The sequence below is a fragment of the Jaculus jaculus genome, chromosome 9 (assembly GCF_020740685.1).
Source record: "Jaculus jaculus isolate mJacJac1 chromosome 9, mJacJac1.mat.Y.cur, whole genome shotgun sequence".
Lineage (NCBI taxonomy): Eukaryota > Metazoa > Chordata > Mammalia > Rodentia > Dipodidae > Jaculus > Jaculus jaculus.
The window spans coordinates 99,686,415-99,714,038 of record NC_059110.1 but is presented as its reverse complement, the minus strand read 5'-3'; the positions used below and the strand labels follow the sequence as shown (position 1 = coordinate 99,714,038).

The 27,624-nt window shown below is 44.8% G+C and overlaps 1 long non-coding RNA gene across 1 annotated transcript; it reads left to right on the top strand.

Annotated features, from left to right (window-relative positions):
• The first annotated feature begins 262 nt into the window (after nt 1–262).
• On the top strand, nt 263–26,762 carry LOC123463589. The gene is made up of 3 exons (XR_006639003.1): nt 263–341; nt 26,180–26,300; nt 26,676–26,762. It is a non-coding gene; the product is annotated as an uncharacterized LOC123463589 (long non-coding RNA).
• The last annotated feature ends 862 nt before the right edge of the window (nt 26,763–27,624 follow it).

Below are 27,624 nucleotides of genomic sequence, written 5' to 3'. Positions count from 1 at the left end.
CCTGTTTCTGAAGCCATTTGCTTATGCGAGTGGAATTGCTGAGTCAAAGATGATGCCTGCCTTAATGACTCTTCACCCTCTTAGCCCACTTAGACGTTCCACAGAGTTTGTGCTAATTTATACACCCACTCAAGATGCCAGCCAGTACCACCCTCTGACACAACCAGGCCCCAGTAGGGAGGGCACTCATACACAGCCCTTCCCTGAACATTGAACTTGTTCTGGCTCCAAAATAAACACTATAGCATTCTGGGCTCCTCGGATGCAAGGGAGGCTGTCCCCAAGGAACAGAGCCCCTGGACGTTGCTAAAGGTGGCTGGCAGGAGGAACAGCTGGTTTATGTAAGTCTTGTGCTTTTCTTTTCTTTTTTTTACCCTTTGCAGTGGTAGTTTGGGAGGAGAATTGTTTTTAAGCTAGAGTTTTGGCTTTTAGCTTGTTTTTTTATTTTGTTTTTGTTTTTAATGAGTCCCTTGTTGCCTGTGCTAATCATAGCATGTTGGAAGCAAAAACAAGATGAGTAATTTTTTTTTTTTCACCTGTTTTCAGTCCCTCGGTCAGGAACAGATCTAAGATTTCATCTTCCCTTAGAACTTTCTACCCAGTTTCAGGGAAGGAAAAAACACCCACGGGACAACTTGGCCTCAGTTTCCTCCCTCACCAAAGTCTTGCTGTGCCTGGGTGTGGAGAACATGGCTCGGGCAAGGAGAGGCTGTGGGCAGCAGTGGTGATCACGGGCCGGTCAGGCTCGGTCACGGGAGCTCTTCGCCCATCCTTGGCCCTCACCCCAGATTTCCTCTGGGACTTGAGGTTCTCATTTCCCCTGGGGCCTCAAGTTCTCCCTCTGTGAAATGGCCAAACAATGCTGCTCCCCAGGAAGCAAACAGTAAGGCCAGGGCCTGAGGAAGAAAGAGCAACAAACATCAATCCGTCAGGGCCTGGACCCTTGGAGAGCTTGCTTCCCCGCCTGCCTCCCACCCACACCCCGACAGGGAGGCCCCGGGCAACTTCACAGCCCATGCATTTCCTTTGGCACTTTGAGGCTCTCCCCCTGGAGGATTCATGAGACCGCAGCAGGAAATGAGGAACATATTTTTAAATCAGAAGGGGAAGCAGTGTCTTTGTGTCACATAAGTGGCCTGGATCCAGGGCTGAGAGACTGTGGCGCATTTCTCCTCGCAGACAGCAGGTGCTCTTGGAGATGTGGTTATGGCAACAAAATAAATGATGGATAATTGCTTTTGTGACAACTTGCCAATTAAATTAGACTCAGCAGAATAACATAATGACAATTTGTTATGCTCCGGTGGGCACTAACATACCAATCATAATTAAATGCTATGACTGAAATAGAATACCACTCAGCGCAGGAATATATAACCCCAATTCCCTCTCCGTGAAACATTATAGGTTGAGGCTTGATTTTAATTTCAGGAAGATAATGGCATTAGTGCGCATCCGAGTGGGTTTGTGGAGACGCCGGTGGTAAGGGGAGAGGGACCTGGCAGAAGGCTGGGCCTGTGGGGAAATGCCCCCGGGCTGAGCTGCAAGGTCGCGTGGAAGAGTGGAGGAGCCTGTGGTGAAACAGGGCTTCCTGGGCTGGGACGGAGCCTGGTCCTGCCGACCGAGCTTGGGGGCCAAATAAGGCGCCCTTAGCCAGCAGCCTGCGCAGTCACGAGGCCTGTGCTACACAGCTCCAAGGCCCCACTCTACAGTGGTCAGGCAGATGTCCTCAAATGAAAAGGCAGGCTCATGGCCCATGATAAAGAGGAACCTACGGTCTACTTTTGCCAGAATATGTATCAGTCCCCTCCACCTATCATGCTTTGGTTCCCAACAATCCTACAGTGAAATGAGGAACCCGCCTCAGAGACAGGAACCTACTCAAAACCACATGTGGTCAATTCAAACCCAGAATGTCTGCCTCCAAAGCCACTGGCTTTTCCACTTTGCTCTGCTCTCCAAACACTTGCTGCTTGGATGTAGCAGTTCATCAGTTAACATCAGGGAAAGGACTGCTGGAGCCATAGAAGAAGCTAGAACAGGTAATAAGTGTGCTAAGTCGGAAGACATTCTGCACCCTGACCTCCCTGGTCATAGCTGATTGGGCTAGGAGTGAACAGCTGAGCCACGGTGGGCCAATCAAATTCTTCCTGTGGAAACTTTCCTAAACCAATCCTATGAAATGGTCAGGAATGTATACCATGTGTTTATTTAGAAGAGCTTCTCTATGTTATGATTTACATCTAGTGAAAATAGTACATAAAGGCCAGCTATTTATGTGAGGCTTGGGGATTGGTCTCAAGGAGTCTCCCAGGCCTGCTCCAGCCTACAGGCTTGCACAGGAAGTGCTGCCAACTGCTGGGCCATCCAGCCCATTGCCTCATTTACAATTTAAAAAAAGTTTTACTATTTTATTTATTTATTTGAGAGAGAAAGAGGCAGAGAGAGAGAGAGAGAACGGACATGTCAGGGCTTCCAGCTACTGCAAACAGACACATGTGCCAACTTGTATATCTGGCTTATGTGGGTACTGGAGAACCAAACCTGGGTCCTTAGGTAGGCAAGCGCCTTAATCACTAAGCCATCTTTCCAGCTCACCTACTACATAGATATATATAATAGATTGGCTTAAGATGTAACTCAGTGGTAGAGTGCTGGTCTAGCACGCGCCAAGTTTCTGGGTTCAGTCTATCACCACAATAAGTAAACATCTTGTGGGCATAACTCCAGGTATGAGCAGCTATTCCTTGTAGTACTTTTCCATTGTATAGTGTTGCCATTATATTTCCATTGTATAGATGTTGTACAACTTTCCCAACCTCACTTATCCTGATGAGTTATTTCAATGTTTTTCTTTTTCTTTGTTTTGATCTCACTCTCTCTCTGAAAGAGATAGAGTAAGGGGAGAGAGAGAAAATGGGCATGCCTCTGAAAATGAATTCATGATGCATACACCACTTTGTGCATCTGGCTTTATATGGATACTGGGGAATCGAACCCACACCAGCAGGCTTTGCAAGTAAGTGGCTTTAACCACTGAGCCATCTATCCAACCCCACAATGTTTACTTATAACAAATAATGCTGAGTAAACATACTCACTCATATTTAAGTATACATACATCTCTTCTCTCTTCAAGGACGAGTTCTAGATAATAAAATCCTAAAAGTATTAATTTATAAGTCAAAATGCAAACATATTTTAATTTTGATTGTAATTGCCAAATTCTTCAAAACATGTTAAGAACTTCAATTCAGTCAAGTGTATATGCCTTTTTATCGTATCCTTCTAAATATTTAGTACTAACAATCTTGTCCATTTTTATTCTAGTTTTGATAGGGAAAATATATTCCAGGACTGGAGAAATGGTTTAGGAGTTAAGGTGCTTCCCTGCAAAGCCAAAGGACTCAGGTTCAATTCCTCAGGACCTATGTAAGCTGGATGCATCTGGAGTTTGTCTGTAATGACAGGAAGCCCTAGTATGCCTATCCTCTCTCTCTTTCCCTATCTCTCAAATACATAAATATTAAAAAAAAAAAAAAAAAGGCAGGGGCTAGAGAGATGGCTTAGCGGTTAAGGCACTTACCTGCTAAGCCTAAGACTCATGTTCAACTGTCCAGATCCCATGTAAGCCAGATGTACAAAGATGAGGCAAGAGCAAGGTCACACATACCAACTACATGACGCAAGCATCTGGAGTTTGATTGCAGTGGCTGAGGCCCTGTTACGCCAACTCCCTCTCTCTTTCTCACATTCTAAAAAATAAAAACAATGGCCGGGCGTGGTGGTGCACGCCTTTAATCCCAGCACTTGGGAGGCAGAGGTAGGAGGATCGCCGTGAGTTCGAGGCCACCCTGAGACACCATGTACCACTTAGTGCATCTGGCTTATGTGGGTACTGGGGAATCGAACCCCAGTCCTCAAGCTTTGCAGGCAAGTGCCTTAACTGCTAAGCCATCTCTCCAGCCCCAGACTTTTTTTTTTTTTTTTTTTGAGTTGCATCTTGCTCTAGCCCAGGCCAACCTGGAATTCACTATGTAGTCTCAGGCTAGCCTTGAACTCATAGCAATCCTCCTACCTCTGCCTCCCAAGTACTGAGATTAAAGACATGTACCACCATGCCTGGATTATTTATTTGCAGAGAGAGAGAAAATGGGCACACCAGGGCCTCTAGCCACTGCAAACAAACTCCAGATGCATGCACCACTTTGTGTATCTGGCTTACATGGGTACAGGGAATCGAACCTAGGTCCTTAGGCTTCGCAGGAAAGTGCCTTAATAGCTAACCTATGTCTTCAGCTCTCATCTGAGTTTTGTGTCATGGTCACAGAGGCCCTATAATTTCTTCTAGTGCTTTTATACTTTGATTTCACAATTTCAACCCATTTGGAATTGATTTGAGTTATCCTACTAGATAGAAAATCAAACTGAAATTTGAACTCTGTTTCCAACAATGTTTATGTGATAATCTATCCTTGCCTCACTAATGTGAGATGCTGTTTTTTAAATGTTCATTTATTTGCAAGCAGAGAGATAGACGGAAGAGAAACAGACAGACAGAGAATGGGTGTGCCAGGGTCTCCAGCCATTGCAAACAAACTTGAGGTGCATGTGCTACTTTGTGCATCTGATTTTATGTGTGTACTTGGGAATCAAACCCAGGTCTTTAAGCTTTGCAGGCATGTGCCTTAACTGCTGAGCCATCTCTCCAGCCTCTGAAATGCTGTTTTTGTCATATATTTAATACTCATACACAGAGAGCTTTTTCTTTTTTTTCTAGACTCCCTGTTATATTCCCTGGTCTACTTCTATACCTGTATCATACTTTTTAATTGTTGTTAAAACTTTTTGTTTGGAGGGTGGGTGTGGTGGCACACACCTTTAATCCCAACACTTAGGAGGCAGAGGTAGGAGAACTGCCTTGAGTTCAAGGCCACTCTGAGACTACATAGTGAATTCCAGGTCAGCCTGGGGTAGAGTGAGACCCTACCTCAAAAAAATTTTTACAAATTTTTTGTTTGGTTGGTTGGTGTTTGAGTCAAAGCCTCCCTGGGTATCTTTGGATGACCTGGTTTTCACTTTGTTTGCATGTTTAATTTTTAAAATATTTTATTTAAAATATTATTATGAAATTTGCAGAAAAGTGGATGGACCTGGAAAGGATTATACTAAGTGAGGTAACCCAGGCCCAGAAAGCCAAGCGCCACATGTTCTCTCTCATATGTGGATCCTAGCTACAGTTGATTGGGCTTCTGCGTGAGAATGAAAATACTTAGTAGCAGAGGCCAGTAAGTTAAAAAGGAGACATAAAGGGAAGAGAAAGGAAGGGAGGAGGGTACTTAATAGGTTGATATTGTATATATGTAAGTACAATGATTGTGATGGGGAGGTAATATGATGGAGAATGGAATTTCAAAGGGGAAAGTGGGGGGGGAGGGAGGGAATTACCATGGGATTTTTTTTATAATCATGGAAAATGCTAATAAAAAATTTTTTAATATTTAAAATATTTATATTTTATAATTTTTTATCTATTTATTTGCATGCACATGTGTACCAGGGTCTACAAATTGCTACTACAGATGAATGCCAGGTGCATGTACCACTTTGTAATCAGCTTTATTTGGCTGCTAAAGAAATGAACCTGGGCTGGCAGGCTTTGCAAGCAAACAACTTTAAGTGCTGAGCCATCTTTCCCATCACCGTTTGTTTTTGAGACAGGGACTGAGATATTCTAAGCTGACCTCATACTCACTACATAAGTGTGGATGGCCTTAAATTTCTGATCCTCCTGTCTCAGCCTCTGGAATGCCAGGATTACAGGCATGTACCACCACGCCCAGTTTTATGTGGTGTTGGGGACCAAAACCAGGGCTTCATACATGTTAGGCAAGCACTCTACCAACTAAGCCACATCCCCAGCCTTGGAACTCATTAGGTAAACAAGAACTGACTTCAAGTTCAGTTATCTCCTGCCTCTGCCGCCTGAGTGCTGGTATTGCAGGTTTGTGTGACTATCATGCTCCAGTATGTATGTATGTATGTATGTATGTATGTATGTATAGGTTTTTTGAGGTAGGGTCTTGCTTTAGCCCAGCTAACCTGGAATTAGTCTCAAAGTGGCCTAGAACTCACAAAGATCCTCTAATCTCAGCCTTCTAAGTGCTGGGATTAAAGGCATGCGCCACTGCCCAGCCATGATATATTTCATAGCTAGCAGAATATATCATATCCTTATATTTTAAAATATTATTGTCTATTTATTTATCCTTTATTTGAAATTCATTATTAAATTGTTGAGTTAAAAATAACAGTTGGAGGTTGGGGCTGGTGGTACACGCCTTTAATCCCAGCATTCAGGAGGCAAACATAGGAGGATCGCCATGAGTTCGAGGCCACGCTAAAACTATACAGTGAAGTCCAGGTGAGACCCTACCTTGAAAAACCAAAAACAAAGAAAATAAATAAATAATCAGCTGTAGAAAGATGTTTTTCATGAAGCTCCATGGCAGACAGAGAAGTCACCAGTGATGATAAACAACAGTGGACACTGCAAGCCTTAAATTTGGCCAGCCAGACCAAATGAGCCAACGGTGCAATAGTGACATGTCTGTTATGGAAGAAATCAGCCGCTCTCTAGTTGGAATGGAGACTCGCTCCATGGGAGGGAATACATGCCTGATACTGGAAACCTATGCCAGAGGTAGTCATGAGCCCTAGGGGTGTAACGTCTGCTGCTGTCTGGCTAAATGTATATATTATGCTCACCAAAATACCCAGTAAGCACTTCTCTTAATGTTCATAGCCATATATTAATGCTATTCTCAGTTTTGATTAGAGAAGCTTCTCTTTTGAGGTGGCAGTGAGTCTGAGATGACTCAGAAGGCACCATGGTGCTGAGAAGAAGTGACAGAGGAGTGCTCAGCTCTGAAATATCTCTATCACACCTTCCCAGGCACAGGGTCCATTGTGGAAGAGGTGGCAGAAAGAATGTAAGAGCCAAAGGAAGGGCAGGACTCTTTACAACGTGCTCCTCCAGACACAAAATGGCCTGGATATCCATGACCTCACAGTGCCTGACACTACCTACACAAGACCATCATAACAGGAGGAAAAAATCACGACATTAAAACAAAAGAGACACTGATTGAGAGGAGGAAGGGATATGATGGAGAATGGAGTTGTGAAGAGGGTAAGAGAATTACCATGGTTTACTGTCTGTAATTATGGAAGTTGTCAATAAAAAGAAAAAAGATGGGGCAAGCTCACTATGGAAGTAAGCAGGTCACTATGAGAAGAAAGTGTGTCTGGGCAGCTGCGAGGGTGGCCAAGCCCTCAGCGGCTGGGAATATGGGCTGCTGACAGCTCAAAGATTCATCCCTCACTAAAAATCGACTTACCTGGGGCTGGAGAGCTAGCTAACCTGTTAAGATACTTGCCTGCAAAGCCTAACAACCCTGGTTTGATTCTCCAAGAGAGCTAGCTAACCTGTTAAGATACTTGCCTGCAAAGCCTAACAACCCTGGTTTGATTCCCCAAGTGCCCACATAAAGCCAGATGCACAAAGTGGGGCATGCATCTGGATCTCATTTGCATTGGCTGGAGGGCCTGGTGTGCCCTTTTCATTCTCTCTCTCTCTCTTTCTGTGTATCTTGTCTCTTCTTTCTTCTCTGTAACTCTCTGCTTGCAAATAAAATACCTTTTAAAAAATAGAAATTGAGGGCTGGAGAAATGGCTTAGCAGTTAAGGTGCTTGCCTGCAAAGCCTTAAGGACCCCAGTTCGATTCCCCAGAACCCACGTAAGCCAGATGCACAAGGGGGCGCATGCATCTGGAGTTTATTTACAGTGGCTGGAGACCCTGGCGCACCCATTCTCTCTTTCTCTCTGCCTGTCCCCCCCCTCAAATAAATAAATAAAATATTTTTTTAATTGGAGATTGACTTACCTAAACTACATGTCCTCCTCGGTGATGTAATGCCCAGTCAATGACTGGCTAATGGTGGTGGGGTACACGGGCCACAGGCCTAACAGTCTTACCTCAGGATAGTTCTGAAAGGACATCCCAACTCCAGATTTCCTCACTGGACCAGCTGAGGCCTCTGGCAGAGAGCATTTCCCTCTGCTGAGCCCTGCCTTCTTAGCTCCCTTCCAGACATCTCTCCTGACAACGCTCCTACTTAACAGTCTGCGTGGAGCTCTCTGGTTCCGGGTCTGTTTCCAGGGAGCTCAACTTCAGCCATCTCCCAATCTCAGGCCACAGTGTCGAGAAACCCAAAGGATACTATCTCAGTCCCTGGAACTGCCCAGTGATCTGTCAATCAACAGTTGACAGGGCTGTTCAAGTTGGCTGTTCCCAGCCTGTCCCCTCTCGCTGCAGGTCATGGAAATTATCCAGCAGAAGGAGAAGGCAGCCTGTCCCACACTCCATTGGTCACAGCTTTTCGTGTGCACTTCTTCTCCACTCAAAGCCATATGACTGGGGAGAATGTTAAACAATTATAGTAAAAACCTCCGTAAGACAAGGACAAATCCAGGGACCTCTGCTAGGGAATGTAGCCAAGCTTGTCCTTCCAAAGGGAGGAGGAAGGGCTGTTAGCGTTTATGAGGTCCAGGGGGCATTCAGTGTTTTACAAGAGTATTTTTAGTAAACGACAGGAAAATGTAGGAAGCAGACTGATTGATTGACAGACAGCTCAATTTTTAATCTGGACATCTTTAATAAATTCTGCAATGTAGGATTATCCATCTTATCTCACCAGGATTTCTACCCTTCACAAGGAGATGGCCTTGATTGTAGAGGCCAGAATAAGTGGGGTACTTTCTCAGAAAGCTCTCTGTAAACATGCCCACATTGAGCAGCTCTGAGTCAATCCCCAGGAGCCAAGTTTCACCAACTTTTCATGGTCAGAGTCTTTCTGAGGAGTTGCACATGGGAAACCAGTGTTTTCCATGGCCTGGGTCTGAAGGCAAGCAATACTAATGTCGTTTTCACCTGGGTGTACTCAAATCATTCTAAGAAGCTAGTCACAGTGGCATGTCTCGGGTGTTGACAGAACGCTAAGTTCTCAACATCAGGATCTCTTTATATCCTTACAACCCCTCAAAGCAGGGCAGTGCTATGCCATCCCTATTTTGCAGATGATCCAACTGCAACATGCAGAAATTAAGTGATTTTCCCAAGATTATACAGTTTTGTATGAGAGTTGGGACCCCAGTCTAGACTGTCTGATATAAAATCTATATTCTTTCACACCTGTAATCTCAGCACCTAGGAGGCTGAGGCAGGAGGATCACATGAGTTTGAGGTCAGTATGGCCTGCAAAGTGAGCCCAAAGGACAGCATAAGCTAGAGTATGAGGCCCTCTCTCAAAAAATAAATAAATATAAAATAGCGGCTACAGAGATGGCTTAGTGATGCTTGACTGCAGAGCCCGAAGACCCATATTTGACTCTCCAGATCCCATGTAAGGCAGACACACAAAGAAGAGGCAACTGCAAGGTCACACATGCCCACTAGGTGGTACAAGCATTTGGAGCTAGATTGCAGTGGTTAAGGCCCTGGTGCGTCAATTCTCTCTCTCTCTTTCTCTGTCTGTGTGTGTCTCTCTCTCACACTTTCTCTAAAATATAAAATAAATAAATAAATAAGTCCAGGCCATTTCACAATGTCTCATGCCTAGAATCCTAGCACTTTGGTAGGAAGATCAGAAATTCAAGGTCATATTCAGCTGCATAGTAAGTTTGAGGCCAGCCTGAGATACATGAGACCCTGTCTCAAAAATAAATAAATAAATAAGCTGGGCATGGCGGCACACACCTTTAATCCCAGCATTCAGGAGGCAGAGGTAGGAGGATCACTGTGAGTTTGAGGTTGGTCTGAGACTACTAAGTGAATTCCAGATCAGGCTGCAAGAAGACCCTACCTTGAAAAAATAAATAAATAATGGGATGGAGAGATGGTTCATCAATTGAGGTGCTTGCCTGCAAAGCCTGAAGGCCCGGGTTCAGTTCCCCAGTACCCACATAAAACCAGATGCACAAAGTAGTACATGCATCTGGAATTGGTTTGCAGCAGGTACAGGCCCTGGCATGCCCATTTTCTCTCTCTCTCTCTCTCTCTCTCTTTCTGTCTCTCTTTCTCCTTGCAAATCAATAGATTAAAAAATTCAGAAAAAAATAAATAAATAAGGGCTGTGAGGATTGCTCAGTGGTTAAAGTTGCTTGCTTGCAAAGTTTGATAGTCCAGGTTCAAAGACACAAAATAATTAAATAAAGCCCAAATTCTTAACTATGATATCCTATGTGTAAGCATTTTCAGCAATGTCTTCTATACACGATAACACCATAGCTACTTATATTTCTCACTTTCTTTTTCTTTAGCTGTATGTGTGTGCACATGTATATATGTGGGGCAGGGTGTGCGCGTGCCACAGGTCAGAAGACAACGTCCGTGCTCTTCTTCCACCATGTTTGTTTGTTTGTTTGTTTGTTTATTAAGGTGGGGTCTCACTCTAGCTCAGGCTGACCTGGAATTCACTATATAGTCTCAGTAGTCTCAGGGTGGCATCGAACACTAGGCGATACCTCCTACCTCTGCCTCCCAAGCGCTGGTATGGAATTCTATAGTCTCAGGCTGGCCTCGAACTCATCGCAATCCTCCTACCTCTGCCTCATGAGTGCTGATATTAAAGGCATGTATCACCACACCTGGCACCATTGTTTTTACACTTTTATAGGAATAATATGAGGCCTAATATAAAATTATCATTGCCATGGACAACCTGCTTCTGTACCATGTTGGAGCCACATGTGTCTGCAACCACTGTAAGGCAAGTCTAAGGCAGATTTCCAGGCCTGGTCAATCCAGGCGATTAGAAGCTGGGTCATGTGATCCTGCATGTGTGCTGGTCTATTTCCATTAACTTGCACCCTGTGGCTAATCCTAGGGGCCCAGCTCACTAAAGACTTTTCTTGGGCTGGAGAGATGGCTTAGTGGTTAAGGTGCTTGCCTATGAAGTCTAAGAACCCATGTTCCACTCTCCAGATCCCACATAAGCCAGACACAAGGTTACCTTGCGCACAAGATGGCCCACACATCTGGAGTCATTCTCTCTCTCTCTCTCTCTCACTCTCATAAAAAAAAAACATACAAAAAATGAAAAGACAGTTCTCTCGCTGAGCTGGCTTTTATTTCTGCCTTCTTCCAGCCAGCCTCCAGCTCCTCCGAGAACACTCCCCGAGCCAAGATGGGCAAATACCTCAAAACAAAGCCGCCTCCACGTCCACGCACGTCTCTGCTTCTTTTCCTATTTCCCTGCTGACCTAGTTATTTCTTTCCAGCTTGTCAGCAATTTAATACTATTGAAGATCTCACAGAAATATTTTATGCAGCATTTATAGTTGTCTCTAGTGGGAGACTGGGTCCAAATCATGTGGCCTATCATTTCTACGAGGTCTCCTCCTGCACACTTCACAAGAAACAGCCACCTGGTCAACCTTGGGAGACAACACATAGGTGTTCAGAAACACCTAAAGTTTGATTTATGTGCCTTACAACAAAATAATCACTTTTCCAACAAACACAAGCTTAATTGTGCTTGCTGAGACCTGTGGTTCACAGAAGTACTGCTTCTTGGAGTAGGCAGGGGGACATCTGTGGACCAGCTACAGCACTGGGCTCTCAGGCTCTGGTATTGAGCAGCTGGGCAGCCTTGGCAATAAGGCCAGCTCCAGCTGCTTTACTCATTTGGAGAAAAAGAATAATAATAATAAAATAATAAATAAAGCTAATCTCGAAATGTGTGGATTTACATTAAAAATACATTGTTTAACATATTTATTAATTTGAGAGAGAGAGAATAAATGGGTGCACCAGGGCCTCTAGCCACTGTAAACCAACTCCAGATACATGTGCCACCTTGTGCACCTGGCTTTACATGGGTACCGGGGAATCAAACCTGGGTCCTTAGGCTTCGCAAACAAATGCCTTAACCTCTAAGCCATCTCTCTTTGCCTCTTTCTCTCTCTCATAAATAAATAAATAAGACTTTAAGAAGTTATAATTTATTAAAATACATTTTAAGCCTTTAGCACAACATTGGAAAACCGTTACGTGTTCCATAAACATTACCCTAAGTTCCTTACTCCTCTGACACGTGGACCCCCCTTCTTTGCACGTGCTCACAGGGCCAACGAGGGCCTCAGTGAATAACGATGATTTGAATGAATCATTCAATTCCAATGATCAGGTTGTTGAGACATTAATTATCCTTATGGCCTGACAGGCCAGCCTCTTGGATTTTCCTTAACTCATTCTGTGACTTTCAAATAGGAAGGAGGGCAATAATTCGGATGTTGAAAAGGCCTAGAGATCTCTCTCTCTCTCTCTCTCTCTCTCTCTCTCTCTCTCTCTGACACACACACACACACACACACACACACACACACACACACACACACACACGCCTCCCCAGGGCCACATGGCAAGTGATGCTGTTATGATCAAGTGAAAGAGTGTTTGAAAATAATCAAAACTTCTCTCAGGAAGCCCAATTATATTTTTACATCAAGAATCAAAATGCTGGGGCTGTAGACTTCAGCCTATCACTCACAAACCTTTTATCCTGTAATTAAGCCAGATCTGCTGCTGGGCTAACTCTTCCCTGAATGACACCACCCTTTGAGCCAGCCCGAACGGCAGGAGAAGACTTCACTCTGATGATCTATTACACCAATACATCACCGCGGTGAGCTGCCTCCTTAATGATTTATCCATAACACATCATCAGAGTGAGGCACACTCATAATATATTGCTCAATAAGTCTGCAGTGGCCAAGGGAGGAAGGCACGGGCAGCGGCCAACTCTGTGCTCTGACATGGATGGTGTCAGAGCATGGGCCCACGCTGGGTTCTCCTTCCCAAAGCAATGCTTAGCATAGAGGCGGGAGGTTCTTGTACCAACAGGCATTTAAACCACAGAGAATCATGGCCTGGAATCCAGAGCAGAAAGGTCCCTCCGGAGTAGCGCTGACCTCCTGAGTGGATCATGTCTAACTATCCTCTCTAAGCATTTATGAAGCAGAAGACCAGGGCCACTGCACTGCATGACCCCCAAGGTGTCATTCACTTTGTACTCTGTGCAAAGGGTGCCCCCGGGGACTGTGCCAAGTGACGCATAGCACACCTTGCGGGACAGCCATTGGTTAAAAGCCCTAACTGTAGCATTGGATTCTGGGAATAACCTGTTTCATAAGGCTTGTGGCGGCTTGAATGAAATGTCCCCCACAAGTTCATGTGCTTTGAATGTTTGGTCCCAAGCCAGTGGCAACTTGGGAAGCTTTTAGAGCCTTTGGGAGGAGGAGCCTTGCGGGAAGATGAGGGATGTGCCTTAAGATTAATTAATCCATGCCTGGAGAGATGGCATAGTGGTTAAGGCACTTGCTTGTGAAGTCTAAGGACCGAGGTTCATTTCCCCAGTACCCACGTAAGCCAGTTGCATAAGGTGGCGCAAACATCTGGAGTTTGGTTGCAGTGGCTTGAGGCCCTGGCATGACCATTCTCTCTCTTTCTCATAAATAAATTTAAAAAAAGATTAATTAGTCCAGCCCAGTGGGTGTTCTGAGCTCACTCACTCTTGCTGCTGTCTCCCAGCTGATGGGACAAGATGTGATGCCCAGCCTCTGCTCTGCCAGGCCCTCCCTGCTAAGGTGCAGCTTCCCCTCAAGACTGGAAGCCAAAATAAACCCTTTCCTTCCATCAGGTGTTTCTGGTCAGATGTTCTGACCAGGCAAAGAGACAATAACTGCTACAGAGCTGCTGTGAGATTAAGACAGTTTGCCCAGAGCCTCTCTTCCATAGAAAGAACTCCTTCAGGGTTAACCACTGTGATGGCTACCTTAATTCTGACAGTCACAAGGGCATGGGTGGCAGGCAACCTCTATATATTATGTCCTTCATTTCCTGGGTCCAGTTGGATTCATATGCTTCAAAAGAAGAGTGCAGAACTGGGTGTGCACAGAAATACACATTAGGAGCCCACTGTGGTGGTGCATACCTTTAATCCCAGCGCTCAGGGACAAAGGTAGGAGGCTTGCTGTGAGTCTGAGGCCAGCCTGGTACTATAGAGCTACAGGTCAGCCTAGGTGAGAGTGAAACCCTACCTTGAAGAAACAAAAACTAACAAACAAAACCAGAAATACATGTTAGGGTGAAAGTTAATACATGGGACATTAGGGGAAAGAGGGGAAAATATACAGAATATATAAGAAGAAATCTAAGAAGTCATGCACAAGAAGGCTCTGGTAATTGGTGAGGGTGGGAGCTCCAGGTACGTCACTCCTGGTGGCAGTGTGATCATCTATAGCCACACAGAGGAGAAGCCACAGCCCAGACAGTGAGAGATGGGCCACTGCCAGCCCAGCAATGCCACACCAGGGGCATGCCCTGGCTCATGCCCAGGCTCAGAGGAGCTCTTTCTTATACACACGCACAAAGAAACAGGCCTAGTAATGCAATGCTTTCGGCAACATTCTAGACATGGTAACCTCAAAGCCCACCAACAGGAAAACAAGTGTGACAAAAGGGTACCCACTTCTAAATAGCACATATTTCACACCAGAAATATTTCAAGTATTTTTTTTTTTTTTTTGAGGTAGGGTTTCACTCTAGTCCAGGCTTACCTGGAACTCACTCTGTAATCCCAGGGTGGCCTCAAACTCACAGTGATCCTCCTACCTCTGTCTCCTGAGGGCTGGGATGAAAGGCGTGAGCCACCACATCAAACTCTACCTCAAATATTCTAAATCTATTCAATCTAAGGTAGGTGACATCTTAGTTCTGTTTTATAACATAGGAAACTGAGACACAGACAGATTAAGTAATTTTCCCAAGGTTATGAAAGTAGGAACTAGCGGAAATGGGTTTAAAGGGAGACAGTTTAGCTCCAGGGCCAGGCCCCTAAACCCTAACTATACATGTGCTCAGCCATACTATGGAACCGTGTACAGCAGTGAACAGTGAACTGACCATGACTACTGTGGCGATGGAGGTAAGTTTCAAAAGTAAATTGTGGTGAAAATATTAACCTACAGAGGCTGAGGAGAGGCTCAACAATTATAAGTGCTTGCTTGAGAAAGCCTTCTAACTAAGGTTCAACTCCCCAGCATCCACATAAAACTGGACACAAAAAGTGGTGCATATGGCAAATCGATAAATGTAATATATTATATAAATGGACCATAGGACAAAAATCACATGATCATCTCATTAGATGCAGAAAAAGCATTTGACAAAATCCAACATCCCTTCATGATGAAAGTCCTACAGAAACTGGGAATTGAAGGAACATATCTCAACATAATAAAGGCTATTTATGAGAAGCCTACAGCCAACATATTACTAAATGGAGAAAAGCTTGAAGTTTTTCCACTAAAATCAGGAACAAGACAAGGGTGTCCACTATCCCCACTTTTATTTAATATAGTACTGGAAGTCTTAGCCATAGCAATAAGGCAAGAGACACACATAACAGTGATATAAATTTGGGCTGGAGGGATGGCTTCGTGGTTAAGGTGTTTGTCTGCAAAGCCAAAGGACCCAGGTTCGATTCCCCAGGACCCACTTAAGCCAGATGCACAAGGGGGCGCATGCATCTGGAGTTCATTTGCAGTGGCATACCCATTCTCTCCTCTCTCTCTCTCTTTCTCTCTCTCAAATAAATGAATAAATAAAATAAAAATATAAATATTTTTTAAATGGGTACAAATTGGAAAGGGAAAGTTATCATTATTTGCAGGTGACATGATTCTATACATAAAGGACCCTAGAGACTCTACCAGCAAACTGTTAGAGCTGATAAACACCTATAGCCATGCAGCAGGATACAAAATAAACCCAGAGAAATCAGTAGCCTTCCTATATGCTAACAACAAACACACAGAGGATGAAATCAGAGAATCACTACCATTCATAATTGCATTAAAAAAATAATAAAGTACCTTGAAATAAACCAAACCAAGGAATTGAAGGATCTCTACATTGAAAACTTTAAAACACTCAATACAAAAATGCAGAAGACACTAGGAAATGGAAAGATATCCCTTGTATTTGGATCAGAAGAATCAATATTGTGAAAATGGCAATCTTACCAAAAGCAATCTACATATTTAATGCAATCCCTATCAAAATTCCAATGGCATTCTACATGGAAATAGAAAAAATAATCCAAAAATTCAATTGGAAGCACAAAAAACCTTGAATATCTAAAACAATTTTGAGCAACAAAAATAAGGCTGGTGGTATCACCATACCTGATTTTAACCTATAGTACAGAGCCATAGTAACAAAAACAGCATGGTACTGTCACAAAAACAGACATGTAGATCAATGGAATAGAATAGAGGAGCCAGATGTAAGTCCAGATAGCTATAGCTACCTGATCTTCGACAAAAAGACAGTCTCAGATAAAACCACAATCAACTGCTAAGACCTCATGAAATACAAAGTTTTTGTACAGCAAAGGACACTGTGAATAGAGCAAAGAGGCAACCAACAAAATGGGGGAAAATCTCTGCCAGCTATACATCTGACAGAGGATTAATATCTAAGATATACAAAGAACTAAAAAAACTAAATAATAAGAAATCAAACAACCCAATTAAAAAATGGGCTATGGGCTGGAAAGATGGCTTAGCAGTTAAGCACTTACCTGTGAAGCCTAAGAACACCGGTTCGAGGCTTGATTCCCCAGGACCCACGTTAGCCAGATGCACATGGGGGTGCATGTGTCTGGAGTTCCTTTGTGTGGCTAGAAGCCCTGGCGCAGCCAATCTCCTCTCTCTCTCTCTCTCTCTCTCTCTCTCTCTCTCTCTGCCTCTTTCTCTCTCTGTCATTTTCAAATAAATAAATAAAAATAAAAAATGGGCTATGGCCAGGTGTGGTGGCACACACCTTTAATCCTAGCACTTGGAGGCAGAGGTAAGAGGATCACATGAGTTTGAGGCCACCCTGAGACTACATAGTGAAGTCCAGGTCAGTCTGGACTAGATGAACTAGCGTAAGAGCCTACCTCAAAAAACAAGACAAAAAAAAGAGTAGGGAGGCTGGAGAGATGGCTTAGTGATTAAGGTGCTTACCTGCAAAGCCTAAGCACCCAGGTTTGATCCCCCAGTACCCACATAAGTCAGATGTACTAGGTGGCACATGCACCTGAAGTTCGTTTGCAGTAGCTACAGGCCCTAGTGTGCCCATTCTCTATGTACCGCTTTCTCTCTCTCTCTCTCTCTCTCTCTCTCTCTCTCTCTCTCTCTAATAAATAAAATATTTTTAAATGGGCTATGGAGCTAGATAAAGAGTTCTCAACAGAAGAAATCCAGATGGCGTATAGACATCTAAAAAAAGTTTTACATCTCTAGCCATCAGGGAAATGCAGATTAAAACTACATTGAGATTCCATCTCACTCCTGTCAGATTGGCCACCATCATGAAAACCAAGGACCATAAATGCTGGCGAGGATGTGGAAAAAGAGGAACCCTTCTACACTGTTGGTGAGAATGCAATCTGGTCCAGCCACTGTGGAAATCAGTGTGGAAGTTCCTGAAACAGCTAAAAATAGATCTACCATATGACCCAGCTATACCACTCCTAGGCATATATTCCAAGGATTCATCTCACTGCCTTAGAGATACTTGCTCAGCCATGTTTATTGCCACTCTATTCATAGTAGCTGGGAAATGGAACCAGCCTAGATGTCCCTCAAATGATGAGTGGATAATGAAGATGTGGCACGTTTACACAATGGAGTTTGACTCAGTGGTAAAGAAAAATAAAATTTGCAGAAAAATGGATGGATCTGGAAAGGATTATACTTAGTGAGGTAACCCAGGCCCAGAAAGCCAAACATTACATGTTCTTTCTCATATGTGGATCCTAGCTACAGATGATTGGATTTCTATCTGAGTAGGAATAAGACTGAGTAGCAGAGTCCAGTAAGCTAGAAAGGGGATATAAGTGGAATAGAAAGGGCGGGGGGGGGGGGCCTTAATAGGATGGTAATATGTGTGTGTGTGTGTGTGTGTCTGTAGAAGAATAGATTAATGGGAGGTGAAAAGGTCTAAGTGAGGTCAGGGGAAGAGATTGAGTAAAGGAAAGGTAGAGGGAGGGCTCATCAAAATCTAAGATGATATAAATAAGTCATATGGAAACCACTTTTTTGGACCATGGAACACTCAGAAGCCATCGATTGTTACTAGGAAATTTTCAGTGCCAGGGATGGGATCCCTTCCAGTGAGTTGTTGGCCATGGTGGTCCCGACTATACACTAGGGAATACTAGCATTCAGTACAGACACTCCTAATGCTGAAAACCGACAGCAGGGCTAGTCATGAGCTCTAGGAGTGCAGCGTCTTCTGCTGTCTGACTAAATGTGTACACTGTGCTCACCAAACTGCCCAGCAAGCACTTCTCTTAATGCTCATTCCCATATATTAGTGCTACTCTTACTTTTGGTTAGAGAATCTCCTCTTTTCAGATGGCAGGGACCTTGGGATGACTCAGAAGGTACCATGGGGCTGAGAAGAAGTGACAGAGGAGTGCTCGGCACTGCAATATCTCCAAATGCATGTGTCACCTTGTACGTCTGACTCAACTGGGTCCTGGGGAATCAAATCTGGGTCCTTTGCCTTTGCAGGTAAATGCCTTAACCACTAAGCCAATCCTCCAGTCCCTTCTCACTCTTTTAAAAAATATTTTTAACTTTTATTTATTTATTTGAAAGAGAGAGAGGCAGAGAGAGAGAATGGGCATGCCAGGGCCTCCAGCATTGCAAACTAACTCCAGACATATGTGCCGCCTTGTGCATTTGTCTTTTCGTGGGTACTGGGGAATCCAACTTGGGTTGTTAGGCTTTATGGACTGAGCCATCTCTCCAGCCCTCTCAGTCTTTTTTTTTTTTTTAATTAACTTATTTATTTGAGAGAAACAGAGAGACAGTGAGAATAGGCATGCTAGGGCCTCCATCCACTGCAAACGAACTTCATACACATGGGTCATCTTGTGCATCTGGCTTAATTGGGTCCTGGGGAGTCGAACCTGGGTCCTTTGGCTTTGTAGGCAAGTGCCTTAGCCATTAAGCCATCCCTCCAGCCCCCTCTCGCTCTTTAAAAAAAAATATTTATGGGCTGGAGAGATGGCTTAGCGGTTAAGCGCTTGCCTGTGAAGCCTAAGGACCCCGGTTCGAGGCTCGGTTCCCCAGATCCTACGTTAGCCAGATGCACAAGGGGGCGCACGCGTCTGGAGTTCATTTGCAGAGGCTGGAAGCCCTGGCGCGCCCGTTCTCTCTCTCTCCCTCTATCTGTCTTTCTCTCTGTGTCTGTCAGTCTCAAATAAAATATAATAAAAATAATTTAAAAAAATATATTTATTTATTAAGCCGCATGTGGTAGCGCACACCTTTAATCCCAGAACTTGGGAGGCAGAGGTAGGAGGATCACCATGAGTTTGAGGCCTCCTTGAGACTACATAGTGAATTCCAGGTCAGCATGAGCTAGAGTGAGACCCTACCTCAAAAAGAAAATAAATTATTTATTTATTTATTTGAAAGAGAGAGAGAGGAAGATAGAGAGAATGGGCAAGCCAGGGCCTCTACCCACTGCAGACAAACTCCAGTTGCATATACCACTTTATGTATCTAGCTTGCATGGGTCCCGGGGAATCAAAGCTAGGTCCTCCAGCTTTGCAAGTAAATGCCTTAACCACTAAGCCATCTCTCCAGCCTTCACTCTTAAAAAAAAAAAAAAGCCGGGCATGGTGGCTCACGCCTTTAATCTCAGCCCTCAGGAGGCAGAGGTAGGAGGATTGCTGAGAGTTCAAGGCCACCCTGAAACTCCATAGTTAATTCCAGGTCATCCTGGACCAGAGTGAGACCCTACCTCGAAAAAAAAAAAAAACAAACAGTAATTATTTGCAAAGAGAGAGAAAGAGAATGGGCAAGGGCCTCCTGCCACTGCAGAGGTACTCCCGACACCTGTGCCACTTTGTGCATCTGGTTTTAAGTGGGTCCTGGGGATTTGAACCTAGGCCAGCAAGCTTTATGCGAGCAAGCACCTTTAATAGCTAAGCTATCTCCCCAGCTCCAAATCCTACAGAATACATCCCTGACACTGAAAACCTACAATGGGGTAGTCATGAGACCTAGGGGTGCAGTTTCTGCTGCTATCTGGCTAAATATATATATTATGCTCATCAAACTGCCCAGCAAGCACTTCTCTTAGCATTCATACCCATATTTTAATGCTACTCTCACTTTTGATTAGAGAAGCTTCTCTTTTCAGATGGCAGTGACCTTGGGATGACTCAGAAGCCACCATGGTGCTGAGAAGAAGTGACAGAGGAGTGCTCAGCACTGAAATATCTCTATCACACCTTCCAAGGCTCAGGGTCTCATGTGGATGAGATAACGGAAAGAATGTAAGAGCCAAAGGAATGGTAGGACTCCTTACAACGTGCTTCTCCAGACACAAAATGGCCTGGATATCCATGACCTCAAAGTGCCTTATACTACCTACACAAGACCATCATAATAGGAGGAAAAGATGATGACATCAAAATAAAAGAGAGACTGATTGAGAGGGGAAGAGGATATAATGGAGAGTGGAGTTTCAAAGGGGAAAGTGGGGGAAGAGAGGAAATTACCATGGGATATTGTTTATAATTATGGAAGTTGTCAATAAAAAAAAAAAAAGAACACAAGCCATTGAATTCAGGACCCATTCTGTTCCAATAGGACCTCATCTAGAGTCTATATGCCAAGAATCTCTTTCCAAAGGTCACATTTCCAGGCAATGGTGATAAGGACTTCAGCATATCATGATTCAGCCTAAAAGAGAGCCTGCATGAGTGCCATTGCACAGAGGAACTGAAGTAGGATGACATTACCCTGCAAAGATGCAGCATGTAAGTAAGCAGAGCCCTCACCCATCACAACCGAACTCCAGGAGAACAGGGTTTTTGCTGCAAAGCCCGAAGGCAGGCGTAAGATGGCAATCTGCTACAGTGACCGCTGGAAGCACTGAAGACAGAAATGGTTCAAAGCTGTTGGTAGCCTGGCATGGTGGCTGGTTTTTTGAGGTATAGTCTCGCCTTAGCCCAGGCTGACCTGGAATTCACTATGTAGTCTCAGGGTGGCCTCGAACTCATGGCGATCCTCCTACCTCTGCCTCTCGAGTTCTGGGATTACAGATGTGTGCCACCATGCCTAGCTCAGTTATTATTTTTAAGGCAGAGTTTGCTCATGGACCACTGGGTGAGATTTTCCTAAATTTGAACTTCTTAGACTTCACAAGTGTCCAAAGTGGTTCTGTGTGTGTGTGTGTGTGTGAGAGAGAGAGAGAGAGAGAGAGAGAGAGAGAGAGAGAGAGAGAGAGAGAATGGGGACACACAGTGCACACATGGAGGTCCAAGGACAACTTCTTGATTGACCTGAATCTTTCCCCCTCATTTGAGACAAGTTGTGTCCCCTCTTTCTCCCTCTCTCTCTCTCTCTCTCTCTCTCTCTCTCTCTGCTTCACGATACTGTTGCTATTTGCTACACTTTCACGATCTGCCAGAGCTGTCCCTACGTCCCATCCCACCATCAGTGTGCAGGGATTACAGATAGTTTGTACATGGAGTCTGGGGATCAAACTTAAGTACTAAGGTTTGAGTGGCACATGTCTATAATCCTAGTGCTGGGGAGCAGAGATAGGCAGATCCTCAGTATTTACTGGGTAGCTACATTAGCCAAATAGGTGAGCTCCAGGTTCAATGAGAGTTCTTTTCTCAAAAAATAAGATGGGGCTGGAGAGATGGTTCAACAGTTAAAGTGCTTTTCTGCAAAGCCTAACAACTGGGTTTGATTCCCCAGTACCCACATAAAGCCAGATGCACAAAGTAGTGCATGCATCTAGAGTTTGTTTGCAGCAGCCAGAGGCCCTGGCATGCCCATTCTCTCTTTCTCTCTCTCTTTTCCTCTCTACTTGCAAATAAATAAAAATTGAAAAAAAAAAAATAAGGTGGAAGAACAGTTAAGGAAGACACCCAACATTGACCTCTGGCCTCCACACATGCCAGCATACATGTGCACCCACACATATGCATAAATATCTCATATACAGACATGCAAAAATAAGCCAGTCTATAGAATTAACATAAGAGCCAAAGGTTGAGGGAGGAGTGCCTGGGGATTCTATCTTCTAGACACAATGTGGCTGTTGCATTAAAAAATTCATGATTTCACAGTGGCTGATGCTACCTACACAAGACCTGCATAATATAAGGACAAAAAGATGATGACATCGAAATAAAAGAGGGACTAGTTAGAAAGAAGAAGGGGTTCCATAGAGGAAAGACATGGAGGAGGACAAAGGAGGGTGGTGGGGTTATGATCAGAGCACATTGTATATATGTATGGAGGCTGTCAATAAAATGCTTTATAAAAACAAAACAGGAGCCAGGCGTGGTGGCACACGCCTTTAATCTCAGCACTCAGGAGGCAGAGGTAGGAGAATTACCATGAGTTCAGGGCCACCCAGAGACTACATAGTGAATTCCAGGTCAGCCTGGGCTAGAGTGAGACCCTACCTTGAAAAACCAAAAATCAAACAAACAAACAAAAAACAGGGCTGGAGAAATGGTTTAGCAATTAACACACTTGCCTGCAAAGCCAAAGAAATCAGGTTCAATTCCTCAGGACCCATATAAGCCAGATGTACAAGGTGGCTCATGCATCTGGAGTTTGTTCGCAGCATCTAGAGGCCCTGATGTGCCCATATTCTCTCTCTCTCTCTCTCTCTCTCTCTCCCTCTGCCTCTCTTTTTCTCAAATAAAATAAATTATGTTTTTTAAAAAAGCATACTGGTGCACACCTTTAATCCCAGCTGAGGTAGGTGGCCCACTGTGAATTTGAAGTCAGGATGGGCTAGAGTGAGACTCTACTACTGCAAAAAAAAAGGGGGGGGCTAGAGAGATGGTTTAATGGTTAAGGTGCTTGCCTTTGACACCTAAGGACCCGTGTTCCACTCTCTAGGTCCCACATAAGCCAGCTGCACAAGGTGATACAAGCACGCAAGGTCACACAGGTGCACAAGGTGGTGCGTGAGTCTTGAGTTCAGTTATAGTGGCCGGAGCCCTGGCCTGGCTGCCAGAACACAGGCGCTACAGAGCCACTTCCCTCACTTGGCAAGAGCCAGGAGAAGCCAGGGGTAAATCCCAGGCTCTGCTATGGAGGTGGTGACTATTCAAGACCTACACCTGAGCGTGCTGTGGGAGCAGGGGGGGAGAAGGGGTTAACCCAAGCAAGCCAAGCACCCAGTCACAGTTCAAAGGTTGAACGTTCCCACCCATAGGCCCCTGGCTGGCTGGCTGCTGTCCCTTCCCTGAGGCCCGTCCTGGGCTCTGCACCATCACAGTCACCTGCAGCATTTTCCTCTTCCTCGCCCCTTGATTCTCTGTAAGTGCAGAGGGCTCAAGAGCTTACAGAGTTCCATCGCAGCCAGCATCTTGTTCCAGTTTTGTACTTCAAGATGAACTTGGGTTGATATTGTCATCTCCATGGCAAAGGTGAGGAAGCCGTGCACTCGTTCATCCATTCGCTGGGCAGATGTGCTTTCAAAAATCCATTCAGTTTCAGCATCTGTGCTGGGGCTGCCTTTGACTCAACATGGTTAAATGACTCGTCCAAAGCCACTGGCCCGGCTGTAGTGCCAGCATCAGGATTCAAGCCCAGCTGTTTGTTGTTGTTTGTTTGTTTTTCGTTTTTCAAAGTAGGGTCTCACTCTAGCTCAGGCTGACCTGGAATTCACTCTGGAGTCTCAGGGTAGCCTCGAACTCACGGCAATCCTCCTACCTCTGCCTCCCGAGTGCTGGGATTAAAGGCGTGCGCCACCACGCCCGGCTAAGCCCAGCTGTTTGAACCACACAACCGAGGAAAGAGGCTGGAGCCCTTCCTCTACCCCCCCCCCCCCCCCCGCCTGGATGCTGCAGGCAGCTCTTGTGTTCTTATGGTCTAGCACCCAGGTAGCCAGAGCCAGAGTTCCCACCACCCACCTGCCAACCAACCAGGATAAAATGAAGGAACATGGGCAGGAGATGAGAGAAAGGTGGGAATGGGCCTCGCTGGCCCTCACTTCCACCTTGGCCATCACTTTAGGCCTGCCATTCCACGATCTCCGTATTCCCTTCTCAGGGGAGAAGATCAGAAACTCCCGCCTCAGCTGATAACTGGCTCTGGGGGCCCCCAGAACAATCTCTCAGAGGCTGTACTGGCTTGCCTCAGATGGACCTCTAGATTGTGACCTCCCAGCTTTCCTCCATCGTCTGTTGTATAGGGAAGGGGTCAGGAGAAGGAAAGTAAAAAAGCTTTCATGGGAAGGAGGACAGAGAAAGAGAGAAGAGACAGAGAAATGCCATTACAACACTCATTTCAAGTTGGGCATGGTAGCACACACCTATAATCTCATCACCTGGGAGGTGTAGACAAGAGTACAAGACCAGCCTCAACTACATAGCTGGGCTACATAAGACCCTGTCTTAAAAATAATAATAATAGGCAGGGCGTGGTGGCACATGCCTTTAATCCCAGCGCTCAGGAGGCAGAGATAGGAGGAGCGCCATGAGTTCGAGGCCACCCTGAGACTCCATAGTGAATTCCAGGTCAGTCTTGACCAGAGTGAGACACTACCTCGAAAAGCCAAAATAATAATAATAATAATAATAATAATAATAATAATAATAATATGCTGGAGATATGGCTCAGCTGCTAAGGCGCTTGCCTGCTAAGCCAAAGTACCAGAGTTCGATTCCCCAGGGCCCATGTAAAGCCAGATGCACAGGGGGCGCATGCATCTGGAGTTCAGTTGCAGTGAATAGATGCCCTGGCATGCCTCTCTCTATATCTATCTGTCTCTTTCTCTCTCTCACTCTGTCTTAAATAAATAAATATGATTTCTACACACACACATATCACACATTACATACACACATATACTTATAACCCAAGAAATAACTAAATAAAAGTAAGGGTTTTTGTTTGTTTGTTTTGTGAAACCTTCCACTATTGGGTAAGATCCAAGGGTAGAGGTTCCCAAGATTCCTATAATTTTTCTTGGCTTCCTTCTTTGCTCTTCATTTAAAGAAAGAAAGAAAGATTTTAGTTATTCATTTATTTGTTGCAAGAAAGAGACAGCAACAGCCAGGAGTGGTGGCACATGCCTACAATCCAGCATCAAAGAGGCAGAAGGTCACAGCAAGTTCAAGGACAGCCTGGTCTATGTAGTGAGTTTCAGGCCAACCAGGGTTCCCTAGCAAGACAAAAGAGCTGGTAACTGCTGGAACAGTGGATTGAAAGAGCCAAGTGTTTAAACAAGTGGCTGGCGAAAGAGACCACAGTCCCATTTCTGTTTCTTCCCTGTGTTAAGCTAATGCACATTCCTACCCACCTAGTGGGGATGGCAGTGCCTCCTAGGCATGGAGGGCAGAGACTACTGCCAAGAATTCGGTTCCTGCTGTCATTTGATCCTCACAACAACTGGACGGGGGAGATGTTGTTACGGCGTCGTGCAGATAAGAAAATTGAGATCCAAGATATTCACTAACTCCTTTAAGGTGGCAAGAGAGTGCAATGGATCAGGGCTGCTGCTCCTCCCAGGCCTGGGGTTTTTCCACTGCTCCGCACTGCCTCTCTGACTGTAACTGTCCCTCCGCCGTCCTCCACAGCAAATTCGCAGATGTCATTGAGTGAAGAAGGGTAGGAAACTGCTCTGTGCAGTCACCAGGGGCTCAACACAGCTCCTTTCCTTTCCTGCCCCTATTATCGATCAGGGCTGCCCCTCCCCACTACAGCCACAGGCCCTTGTCATTTGTCCCATGACCTGTCCCCTCCTGTTCTCTACGCCATTCCAGTAGTACCCCAGGACCTCAGCTTCCTAAATCTCAGGCAGAATGGTTATTTTACAAGGACACTCGCCAACCTTGAAAGGCAAGGTACCCCGAGGCAAGGAAATCAAATGAGCCTAACCAATTGAACAGCATGAGAGTGCAGCGCCACCTAGTGGTGCCGGAGCCGACTGCGCCCAGCCGGTGACATTTTCAGACAATCAATATCTCATTATTAACCATAATCACAACCTGATGTTTACTTTTGCAGAAACGTTCCGGTAAGGGATGAACGCGTACTCTTCTGCATGATTCCGGAGCCTGCGATCCTAAATGCCACAATGACTATTAAACAGTGTCCTGCCCATGAGCAAACAGGAGGGAGCCGAGATGTGAGTGTATATCTTTTTCATCTAAGCTGTGCACCAAAAAACAAAGCATCCGTTGAAGCCAGTGACCTTTCACTAAGTGCTGAAAGGAAAATGATTGATAAATAATAAATGGGCCACCAATGAATGTGGCTTAGAACCATCTTTTAATTAAAAGATCTGAGCAACTAGAAGGTCAGGTGACACGTTTATTTAAGTTACATTCCAGGAAAATCCATCAATCAAGGGAAAAACTACACTCGAAATGCAGTTTGATTGTCAGCTAGCAATTCAAAAAAAAAAACCTCCCTCTGCAATCTCACTGATGGAGGGTGGCAGTGGTGGGTGGTGGCAACATTTTTGAGAGAGATAATGTTTTACTCCCCTGTCCTTCCCTAGCAACCTAATTCTGCCTGAGCGTTGGCCACTCCATGGAAAAAAAAAGCTTCAGCGCTGTGCTCATCCAATCAGAGACTACCTTGCCCCGTGCAGCGCTGCCCTGAGAGGGACATGAGAGCTATTTCCTGTCTCTTCCACAGGAGGGCAAGTGCCCTTCCTCTACCAGCCAAGGTGACCTCTACTAAGTTGCTCACGGAAACCGCTCAGACATCCCTCATTTCACGCAACAGTGAGGTTTGGAAACATGACTGACCTCACCAGTGTCCCACCTGTGGGATGTTCTGGAAGAGATTTCAGAAACACAGGCACCAGGGCAAACGTAAGAGCTGGGCTGTTGCTCCACTCAGCCGGCCTTGCTCTGAGCTCCAGCGCTCTGGCCAGGCGTTATGGACAGCTTTTTGGACACAGGAAAATTGCTCGCCAGGGTTCTGAGCCACAGCCCAGAGCTAAGGAAGGGTGAGCCCCAGCAACTCCAGTGCACCACATCTGGATCCCCTGGAGCAGAGGCAGGAGCCAGTGGTAGTCTCAGAGGAAATTTTACCATCCCACTTGAATGATTGTGTTTAAAAAAAGAAATCTAAAAATAAAATAAAATGAAAAGAATGGTTTTTTTTTTTAATCTGCTGGGCTGGAGAGATTGCTTAGAGGTTAAGGCACTTTCCAGCAAAGCCAAAGGACACAGGTTCAACTCCCTAGGACCCACCTAAGCCCAGTGCACAAGGTGGTCCATGTGTCTGGAGTTCATTTGCAGCAGCTGCCTCTCTCTCTCCCTTTTTTTTTTCTCTCAAATAAATAAATAAAATATAAAATATAAAAAAAAAAGAAATCTGCTAAATGTTTTTACGTGGCAAGCCATCAAGTATCACTGTAACAAAATAAACTATCTTTTGGATTCAAAAAATGTAACACTAAATATTATATAAACTACAAAAAGATTTGAGCTAGTTTT